Source organism: Cannabis sativa, chromosome 9 (assembly GCF_029168945.1).
Source record: "Cannabis sativa cultivar Pink pepper isolate KNU-18-1 chromosome 9, ASM2916894v1, whole genome shotgun sequence".
NCBI classification, from domain to species: Eukaryota; Viridiplantae; Streptophyta; class Magnoliopsida; order Rosales; family Cannabaceae; genus Cannabis; species Cannabis sativa.
Genome location: NC_083609.1, coordinates 14420469 through 14432692, shown reverse-complemented (window position 1 = coordinate 14432692; position 12224 = coordinate 14420469).

Below are 12224 nucleotides of genomic sequence, written 5' to 3'. Positions count from 1 at the left end.
TTGTCAAATCCACTATGAACAAGATACAAATGCCATAGATTAAAAGAAAGTGGTAGTGTCTATGATGACATAGGTTTAGTTACATCAAAGAGTTCTTAGAATACTGCAAGTGGATCCTGGTCACAGAATACCTAACTCATATTCCATACAGTTTTAATCCATTAATAGAAGATGGATATTAAACACTTGAGAAAGTGTAACTGTATTGTATTCTGGAATTAGAAATTTAAGAAAATTTCTATTTGGAATCTAAAATTAAAGTCAAAGACTTAAATTTATACCAAATATAATGAGTAATTCTATCTTGGACCAGCACTACTAATACAAACTCTAAGTCAGATTTGCCCATACAAGTAGGAGATTTCTAAGATTGAGGATTTATATCAATTGGGAATAGAATTTCGGGATTATAATCATATGCGTCATTTAATTTCTTAAGAGAAAATATAATGACATGAAATGATTTATAGACCATTCATCCAATGATATATTATTGAGCTAATTCGAAATGAATAAGCTAAGAGGAATTAGGATAATTTCGTTTATAAATAAGAATCCAACGATGCTTCGATTAGCGAAAGACAAAGTAATCTTATTTATGTAATCTTCTTGTTTCATATCGTAAAAATACTAGTCTTAGGTGTCATCAATTGATGAACAGCTAGATGTCGCATATACAATATTTATCTTTCGAGATCTAACACTATTATGTATGTCTAATGGTGAAAATCCATTAGGGATTTATCTCATTAGAAAAACAAACATGTTAGACCAACAATGAAGATTCGAAATTAAACTACAACTTAATAACAGAAAATAACATGGTTCAATATAAATTCATACACAATTCAGAAATTATAAACATATAGCAAGTAGGAATGACTAGTGAAAATACTAAAACATACAATCCTATATAATTTCTAAGGTTTTCAACAAACTGATACAGTGTCCCGGTAGGCGAGAGTCAAAGCTACCATTCATTGAATAGAGTTGTCAGCTCGTCTAAAATGTTAAACATTCTAGCAACCTTTTATTCGATCAAAATAAGAATCCAACGTTGTCCCGGTAGGCGAGAGTCAAGGTTATTCTCATTTTATGAGCTTCCACCATTGTTTCATGTTTCATAAGTTTATCTCTAAGTAGTCACCGTAGGGGAGAGTCTAATAGAGACGAAAACTTACAAAACACTTATCAAATGAAATCTTACGGTGTTAAATGCGTTCAACGAATAACCATCCATAGGGGGACGAAGTCTAGCGTCTCGAGGTTATATTGAAAACATTTAACTTTTGTAAGACCAACAATGGAGATCGAATATCTCAATAATAATCAAGCTCATTATTTAAAGTGAGTTGTATTTTCTTTGATTCTCTTTATTTATTCTATTTATTTTAAATATATATTTATTTAATTAAAATTTCCAATTTAGAATGAAAAATTCTAAATATAAATTTTAATTTAATATTTATAAATTTTACTTAGATGGATATGAAAATAACATGAATTATTTCCATCTTAGTAATAATATCCAATAAATATTTAGAAAAAATATTTAAGTTGTTACAAAATTAATTTAAATTAATTTACAACTCAAATTTAATTTTCTATAAATATATATTGCATTTCGAAAAATTAAAGTATTCAAGGATACAATTTTCAAAAATGCATGTTAAAATAAAAAATAAATCCTGGAAAAATTATTCTAATTTAATGTTGGCCCAAAATTAATTAATAAAATTAATTTACAACAAAAAATATAATTTTCCTATTTAATTAAATATATAAGAAAAATTTCAAATATTTAAGTATGATGATGAAAATCAACTTAAATATTAATTTTCTATTTAATTAAATACACTAGAAAAATACTTCAAGCAAAAATATCATCTATCTAGATTTTCCTTTGACTAATTAATTCAATTTCTAATAATATACTTTAATTCAATTTATTTTAAATTAATCAATAAATGAAAAAATCATTGATTTAAGTTGATCCAAGAATTAATTAAAATAAATAATTAATTTACAACTTAATCTATTTTTCAAGATAAAATTCGAAATTCTAGCATTTAAGAAATGCAATTTCGAAAATTGATTAATAAAATAAAGAAAATATATTTTGAAAATTATTTAAATTTAGTTGAAAAAATAAATTTCAACTAAAAATAATTTTCTATTTAATTAAATGTCATGAAAAAGAAATATTTAAGTATGATGATAAAAATCAACTTAGATATTTAATTTTTAAATTAATTAAATGTATTAAATTCAAGAAATAAATAATTAAGTGTAGAGAAGGCTTAATTATTAATCTCTAGTTTAATACTAGGAAAAATATACTTAAAATAAATTGTACCAAAATTAATTATATAAATAATTAATTTCAGAATGTATAATATTTTCCTTTTAAATATTAGAAATAATAAGTAGTCTAGAAATAATTATCTAGAAAATATCTTATTTGACTAAGTATCTTTTCCACAAAATTTGAAAAAATATCTAATTTAAGTTGTATTAGGAAAAATCTAGAACTTAAATATTTTCAAATTTAAATTTAATTAAATATCAAAAATTAAGTTGTAACCACTTAATTCAAAAATATTCCATTTTAAGTTAATATTTGAAAAGATATTAACTTAAAAAATATCTAAAGAATCTTAATAACCAATGCCTAAAATTCCTCAACTTAATTTTGAAATTTGAAATTCAAAAGATATTCAGATTTAAGTTGGTTACTTGTAGATAACTAAATATCAACTTAAATAGGAATATTTAATGAAAAATTTAAATTAAGCTCCAGAAAGAATCTAGATGGTTATAATTCTATATTTAATTAAATACAAGAAAATACATATAGTTTAGCTTAGAATAAAAATTCTTTAAACTATATTTTTCTTAAATTAATTTCAAAATAAATGAAATTAATTATGTTGCTAATCAATTTTATTAGGTTAAACTAGTGTAATTAACCTAGTACAGTCATTCAAATCAGGCAAATGGGCCTTCACAATTGGGGTGGTTTGTGTGAGGGGGTGCTGGGTTCAGTATGTCGTACCCACTTCTATGGCTCCCAACTCTCACACAAGGCCCAAAAGAGAGGAATTTAACCTTAATAAGAACAACTGTTATTAATTGAATAAGCCCAATAACTAAATGGGCCTAAATAAATTCTATCAAAAACTATGATAATTTATTTTAGCAACATTAACCTATATGCATCTATAATAAAATTAAACACATAGGCTCACACAGGCACACTTTGGATGGGTCCTATCATGTCGCTAGGTCATACACAGATGAAAGAAGATTGTAAATATACCTGTTACAAATTATTATCTTGACCAAGGGAGCCATCAGATCATTAGATCTGGCAAAAAGTAACCATGGCTATTTGCAATCAAGTAATAATAGGTTTTGAAAACTTACAAACAAGCTAAAACACATACTCCTGCAACAAGGTTAGCTGGATAGTTGAATGTAGGATTTATTTAATTTTAAATTAAATATTTAATTTCGAAAATATTTAATTAAATAATAAAAAAAATTTCGAAAAATTTAAAAAAAAAATTTGAAAAATTCGAAATTTTAAAAAAAAATTTAATTTAAAATTAAACCTACAATTTTTAAAAAATTAGGTTTCAACCAACCTAAATATCATTTCAAAAATTTGCTAACTACTTTTAAATTTTAAATGTTATTTTATAAATAAAAATTAAATAAAAAATTAGAAAAGATAAATAAATATCTTTTTCAGATTTTAAATTTAATTTAAATAAATAAAATAACAAAATTTAAAAATTAGCAAAATATCTTATATCTATTTAAAATTACATGATTATAAATATCTTATTTTAAATTTAAATATGGTCAAAATATCTAAAAAGATTTAATTAAAAAATCTTAAAAGATAAGATATTTTTAAAATATCTTAAAAGATAAGATATTTTTAAAATATCTTAAAAGATATTATAAATATCTTAAAAGATATTATAAATATCTTATAAAATCTGACCTTAAATTTAAAAAAAATATAATCAAATTTAAAAATAAGATAGATTTTTAAGCAAAAAGATAAATACTAATTCTATTCAAATTCAAATTACACTAATATCTTGAATTAAATTAAAAAAAAAAATTAAATTAATTCAAAATGATAATTAGAATTGCATTAGGAATATATATACAAAACCATACAAAAAATTGGAAGTTAATTCCATGAAAAAGCATAAAAAATTGAAGAAAAACAAAAAATTTCGAAACTGTACGGACAGTTCTGCGATCGCAGGAACGATTTTGTCAAATCTTCAAAAAATCATAACTAATTCAAATAAAATCCAAATTGAGTTCTGTAAAAGGCTAACTTGCTTAATTTTTTCCATACTATCCAATAAAAATAATTCCAGAAACGAAATCACAATTATTTTTCATGAAAATTTCACAAACATCAATCAATCATCAAATAACACTCAATACAACATGATACCATCCAAAGAACATACAAACAATCGTTTTAAAGTCCAAATTTCTTGCAAGTAAATCAATTACCATGGCTCTGAGGCCAGTTGTTGCAAATTATTTTACCAGGATCTTAGATCTACTCACAAGTATGTTTATTAACATCCTAAATATGAACTTTCTAAAACGATGAAATAAACACATATAAAGTTAAAGAAACCTTACATTGGGTGCAGCGGAATATAATGACTCCTTCCGTTCAGATATCTAGCCCTTGATTCCTTTCTGTAGCAGAGCATTATCAATATCTGAACCTGGATCTCTTTCTCTGAATCCTTGATGCTGAATCTCCTTTGCTGATGATCTTTCTTGACGATCTTCCTCACTATGATTGAGGTATTGCTTGATGTGTGTGGGCACTAATCTCATCACTAAGGATTTCGAAATTATCAAAGGAAGAAGAAAGAAGAAGTGGTAGCTAAAGATAGGGAGAGAGAAAGCTCAGTTTTCTGAAATCAAAAGAAGTGTTTTTCCTGAAGCCTTCACTATCTATTTATAGCATTCCACTAGGGTTAAATTTGAATTATATGGCATTAAAATAATGAAAAAATCAATTTAAAATAGCTACATAGGTGGCCGGCCATACACTTAGTGGATTGGGCCTTGGGCTTTGCAATTTTGCAATTTTAACACCTTTTGTATCTGATTTTCTCAAAAATGCCAATTTCCTAATTCAATCATTTAAATGCCAATTCTAACTATTTAATAACTATAAATAATTATTAAATAATATTGTCATTTATCATATTTATTAATTGAACCATACAAAGTATCATAATTAACAAATATGCCCCTATAAACTCTTTCTTTACAATTTCGCCCTTACTTAGTGAAAATTTCACAAATAGACATAGTCTAATTCGTGAATTATAATTGATTAATCAAAACCAATTACATGAGTCTATATTATCTCAACTAGTGGGGGGACCATGGGTCTATATAACCGAGCTTCCAATAAGTAGATCAAGAATTTAGCACTAAAATTCACTAACTTATTAATTCTTCGTTGAATCCACGCATAGAACTTAGAATTGCACTCTCAGTATATAGAATGCTCTATATGTTCCACCATATAGACACATCATTAGTTATCCATTGTTATAATCCTAATGTGATCAATGATCCTCTATATGAATGATCTACACTGTAAAGGGATTAAATTACCGTTACACCCTACAATGTATTTATTCCTTAAAACACTTGACCTCGTATAAATGATATTTCAGCTTATGTGAAATGAGTACTCCATCATTTATGTTCGTTTGGTCAAGCTCAAAGGAGATCATCCTTTGCTTACTATTCGCCAGATAGAAGCTATAGATTCCATGTTTATGATAGCGCTCCCACTCAATTGCACTACCGTGTTCCCAAAAAGTACGTATCACCCTGACCAAAAGGTAGGCTTAACTAACAATTCAAGAAACACGAATAGCCTTTCAAGATTGAGCCTAATCATAACAGGATTAAGAACATTCGATCTAGGATCAACTAGGCGATATTGACTTGAATAGATATTACGGTAAGTTTAATAAATCTAAGTCAAAGTTCAATATCGGTCCCTTCCGATGCATACTCCATGCCTCCAACCTGAGCTTTACTTTAACCAATGTTCTGGAAAGAACATAGTATTTCTCCAAATACAAGTAAACTCTTGTTGTAGATTATCATATCAGTAAAACCCTATGTCTGATAAATCTAGGAAACTTTATTCACATAGTCATGTTTACTTTCCAATGTGTTGACGGCACAATAAACAGGATCAAGTATGTGAAAAGGGTTTCAGATGAATCTATACATTATGTACATATAATCATGAAATAAATCATGTGAACCATGCAACATTAAATGTTATTTCTGATCTATATTAATAAGTAAATCTGATTATATTGAAATGAGTTTTATTTAGGGCATAAAACCCAACATTACCTTACCTAATAACACCCAAATACCAGTACATGCTATTGGGATTTTTCAAATTAACCTTGCATAATGTTCTTTATATTCCAAATTTCAGGATCAATCTTTTTTCTGTTATTGCATACATTGACGACACAACTAATTCAGTCCTCTTTAAACCTGAAATATGTGTTATTCAGGAGCATTCTCATAGACTTGTGATTGGGATAGCTAAGCGGCATGGCAAGCTTTATTTGCTGCAACAAGATGCTACTGCAATGGCCAAAATGAATTTATCCTTTAGATAGCATCACTATGACAAACACAAAGGCATGTTTTAGGCATGGACATCAGAAAAGAAAAGGGAAAAAGGATGTTGTACTTGAATCAGAAGAGTTATATCCAAAATGTACTGGACACCTTTAAAATGAGTAACTCAAAGGCAATTAGCACTCCACTTGCACAACACTTCAAATTGAGTGCAACTCAAATGCTTAAAGATGAAATAGAGGGCAGAGATGTCAAAGATCCTATTTGCTAGTGCAGTTGGTTCAATTATGTATGTCAGGGTCTGCACTAGACTTGCATAGTTTATGCACTTGGTCTTTAGATTCATGGGAAACCTGGAAAAGAACACTTGGAGGCCCTGAAATGGATCTTGAGGTACTTTAAGGGAGACAAAGGGTTGGTTTTAGCATGAACAAATAGAGGAAACACCTAAATGTAATCAATGGATATCTGGACTCTGACTATGCAATGTGTATTGATACTAGCAAGTCTTTAACTGGTTATGTGTTTAAGATGTTTGGTACAACAATCAGTTGGAAAGCAAACCTTCAAAATTTAATGGCCTTGTCCACAAATGAAGTTGAGTATATGGCATTGAAAAAAGCCATCAAGGAGGCACTTTAGTTAACTCGTTTGATGGAGGAATCAAGACTCAAACAAAAAGTTATCACAATACATTGTGATAATCAGAGTGCAATTAAATTAACCAAGAATTGTGTGCACCTTGAACGTACCAAATACATAGAAATAAAGCTTTATTTCATAAGAGAAATTATGGAGAAAGAAGCTGTGAAAATTGTCAAGGTTCCAACAAAGGATAACTCTTCTGATATGATCACTAAGGTGGTGTCAAGTAGTAAATTCGAGAAGTTCTTGAAGCTGATTGGGATAGGAGTCAGTTGAGCCCTGAATGGACTAGGGGACAGCAACATCGAGCAAAATTTCAAGAAACTTCAATTTGCAACCAAGTTGGATATTTGTTATGTATGGTTACAAGTTAGTTACTAGTTTCATGTTTTAAAAAGTTAGTTGCTCGAGTTGACTTGGACAGCTTGGAATAGGTGTTAGTTAATTCAGTTAGTATTGTCATTAGCCTATAAATACCCATCACCTATTGTAATTCAGTCTAGCTTGTCATATCACTAAATTATAAAGATTAGGGTGAGAGAAAATTAGTTCTAAACCATTGAGAGAAAAGTGACCCTTGTAACTCTTAATTGGATTGATCAAGAACTCTGTATCAAAAATTTGATGATCAATAAGATAATGATAGTTGTTTTTCCAACTAAGATGTAGAGCATTGCACTTAGTTCAAACTCGTTAAATTCTTGGTGTTCTCTTTTCTATTTTAATTCATTCAATTATTCTTGTGATTCTTGGAGTGATAGGTTCTTCAAATTGTCTTTGTTTATCTATGTGAACTTGCATTTAGTGCCTTTATTGATTCACAACAATAAATATTATATTGAAAAACTTTTTAAAAATTATAAGATTTGTTAAACAACCTATAACATTTTATCAGAGAAATTCTCATACTGGTCTACTTTGTGTTAAATGCAGTAACAATATGATTAAATAAAGACAAAACATACTCAATCTATAACATTATCTTTATTATTATTACTTAAAAAATATATACCTCGTTATTCTTTTTATAAGAGATTGATATATATATTAGGACCAATTTTCGTTGCACAATTTATTAAATTTAAAGTTATCCTATCAACAAATAATAAAAATAAATATATAAAAGTACGATATAACTAAGTATATGCAAGGTAATTAAAAATAAAATAACATTTTTCCTAGAAGATAACATCCAAAACTACACATAAATTCTATTAGTAAGCATAATAATGAAAAAAATACAGAAGTAAAAAAAATAATAGAGATAACAAATTGCTAATACTTAGTACAATACAAATAATAGGCTTACCAAAACTTGTAATTCCTCTTCAAATGGTGGAAATTTCAAATCTTGAGGTTCCTCTCAAACATTCTACTATGTCTAGTCATTTGTATTGGACTTTTGTGAGCAAAGTATACCTTCTGTTATTTGATATATATTTTTATTTTGCTTAATCAATATTTCTAATATATTTTAAAACTTAAAAATTGTTCAGAGTATGAAGACATAATTTGTTTTATTCTTGTTTCTCTTTTTTTCTATTTGGGTAAAGTGTATAATATTGAGTTTTATAGGAAACAAAAAGGTTATTATCTAAAAAGGAAATTACAAAAAAAAAAAAAATTACCACTATATTAATAACTAGATTGGATTATAATGCCTCCAATTGAGGAATGCCATTTCATAAATTGTTAAATATCAAAATACCCCAATAATGTTAATGACTGTCAACACTATTTGAGTTGTTTGTTTAGTATTTATTCTTCAATTATTTCCATCTTCTTTTTGACAAATGGATTCTTTTCTATATAAGATATATAGTTTTTTTGAGAAACCTTACAAGGGACTAAAATGGTTGCACTTTCAAAGTTGTAAAATTTAGATGAGTGAGATTCTATTTTTGTTTTATGTTATTATCCCGATAAATTTAATAGGTAGATATGAATCTCCTCATTAATTGTTTTATTATAAATATTAATATATAAAAATATATTATTTAAATATGTTGCCGAAAAAAATATAATAATTAATTTATATTATTCTTGAAAAAATATATTTTAATACTATAAAATTTATAAGCTTAAAGTTTATATTATCCTTAAAAAAATTAATATGGAATATTTAGCAATGATTTTAAAATTTACTTATATAAGATTAATTTTTTTAATTTTGAATTATTAGGGTTAATTACCACGTATATCATTTTTTTATTTTTTTTTTGAATTTACAGTTTGGGTTGCTCCGGTAGTTGTTCCGACGATTTCTATGTGGGTTGTTGTGTGGACTTTGGTTACAATTTAGGTTGCTCCGTTAGTTGTTATATGAATTTATGTAAAAATACAAAAAAAAATTGCTTAGAAGTGTAAAAATAATAATAAAAAAAACTCTTACATTTATTTTAATTTTAAATAAAATATATGACAGTAATCTTTTTTTTTTTGTGCGTGCCATCATTCTATCCCTGAACGAAGCTTGATTAGTATGTCTGGCTACAGTCACGACAAAAGTGGCTATAGGCATACCTACAGCAGCAGAACTTGGGCGACCTACGGGTATACTGTCAACTATATCCGGTCGGACAATGTATGTCCAATTGGACGGCAAATATCGCCTCCACCCCTTCCTGAGCTCCCAGATATAATGTTCATAGCCTTCACCTGTGATTTGGTCGGGATAAGAATGGTGTTGCACCTCGGGTTTTGAAGAAGGTGTATGTTCGCTGCTTATCTCCCAGCTGTCCTCAAAGCTCGAGTTGGAAAGACTGTCACTTGATGAGGACAGACTGGCACAAAGACGAAGATGATTCTCGTACAGAAGTTGAAGAAGGTCTTGGTCGATATGATGTTCGCCTCCCCAAAACTTACCAGGGTTCATCTACAAAAGGTAGGACACAAGATGAGCATTTGGACGGGATATCGAACAAAAACAAATTGAATATACCGACCAGGTCCGATTGAAGGATTAGAAAAGGGAATTTTGCATGATATTAGGTTTATAATCCAGAATTTCAAAACTTCAAATTAAGGGTCAATTTTCACTAAACCCCGAATGGGCAAGTGAAACCGAATATCGTGGAATAAAAAACAGAATGCAATCAAGTCAAGCCACATTGTTGAACATAATCAAAATCTCATATTCTTAAACCTAGATTTTCTATGGTTTTCCTAGAACATGTTCAAGAACAATCGAATTTTCTACAGTTGAAACCCAGAAAATAAAATATTCAAGCATAAAAGAGGAAAGAGATGAGGAACTTACTCACTGTTTGAAGCTTTAGAGTTGTTCGGATGACACTGATGGGCACTTCTTGGGGATTCTTCGAAGAATTTGAGAGGAAAAGCTTTCTTTCTCTGAACTCTCAAGAATGAAAAATGCTAAAAGTAGTTTATTAGAGATTTCTGCGCTATTTATAAGCTGATTAGTGAAGAAGGGCAATTGTTTCGAAATTTAAATGCCTTGGTTTCCCCCCAAAATTAAACGTTAAACACTCAAGTACCTGAATGGAAACCGTCAAGGCATGCTATTTTTTGGGTGTAATTCGAGGTACATGTCAGTCAACATTAATGAGCCGAATATTGAAGAGACCCTTGGTCAAAATCACGTCGGATCACCAACAGACGCTTCAAACACGTGCCACCCGTTCAAATAAAGATCCAAACCGAGTGAAGTCCACGTGCGACTTCGGAAGTCCCGCGCAGACTTGGGGGAAAATGTTATCCCATTTTTTGCACTATGACGTGGCAGCATGTACGAGTGACACGTGTCTATCATTCCTTGCACTTGGGCAGAGAGATATTCCGAACAGACTTCAAGCAACATATCTGCATGCACAAAGTCTACTTATCCGAGTAGAGTAAAGGGCGAATTATTTGAGCAAAGAATGAGGTTAGTTTTCTGAGCTGTGTACCACGACTTGACTACTCCAGAATGGTATCGTGAAGCCCAAGCATGAAGGCAATCCCTACAATCATGGGATTGAATCAGACGGGTACGGAAGGCTGTCTCAATCCCCTATTTCATGTATTCTAATTATGTAATAAATATTCTTTCCAATTATAGACATTGTAAGCAAAAAGGAAACCTTCCCTCATGCATGTAGCCTCTATAAATAGTGATCTAGCTTCACTGTAAAAAAGATCAAAAGAATTGCTTTAGAAAGAGATCTAAGAGAAACACTTAGAGATTTCACTGTGAGAGCTTTGAGAGATGAAACACTGTGTTCTTTGTTCTCGAGTTAATACAATCTAAGGGGAGTAGGCTATTACCAAACTAAAGAGGCCGAACGTCTTCAAAACCTGGTGTCCTTTATTGCTTATTTGGTTTTTGCTTTGTTTTTATTATATTTCTAATCGCTTCATAATTGACTCATTGCCGTTGGCTAAAAGCAAGCTCAACACACAAATTTTGGCTCAAAGTGTGTGAAAAATGTATGTTTGATTTTAAACTTGGGAGCTCATTAATCTCGTTTGAATATGTTCGGTATATGATATAAATGCTCAGCCAACATATCTTTTTTGAGTAAAAATTGAGTTTTTATAGTGTTGGGGTGAGATATAGTCATTTATAGCCGTTAGCACGATTTTCAAAAATAATCCTGGGAAAAACAGCCTTTCTTTCTCTAAACGGACTACCGTTTCTAGGAAAAACGGCCTGCCATTTGGAAAACAGAAGGCCGAAAACAAGACAGGGGCAAAACTTGTATTATCCAACTCTAAAACGCACATAACTCTTTACTCAATTATTCGATTTTATAAAATCCAATTTTGTTCTCTTAGTTAAAAAAATGTGATTTAAAAAGTCAATCAAAAAAAATTTGAACTATTGGGTGAGAAAACTTGTCGCACAAGTTAGTGAGGGCCAAAATTTGAACTTATGGACCCTAGTGTACTATGCAAAT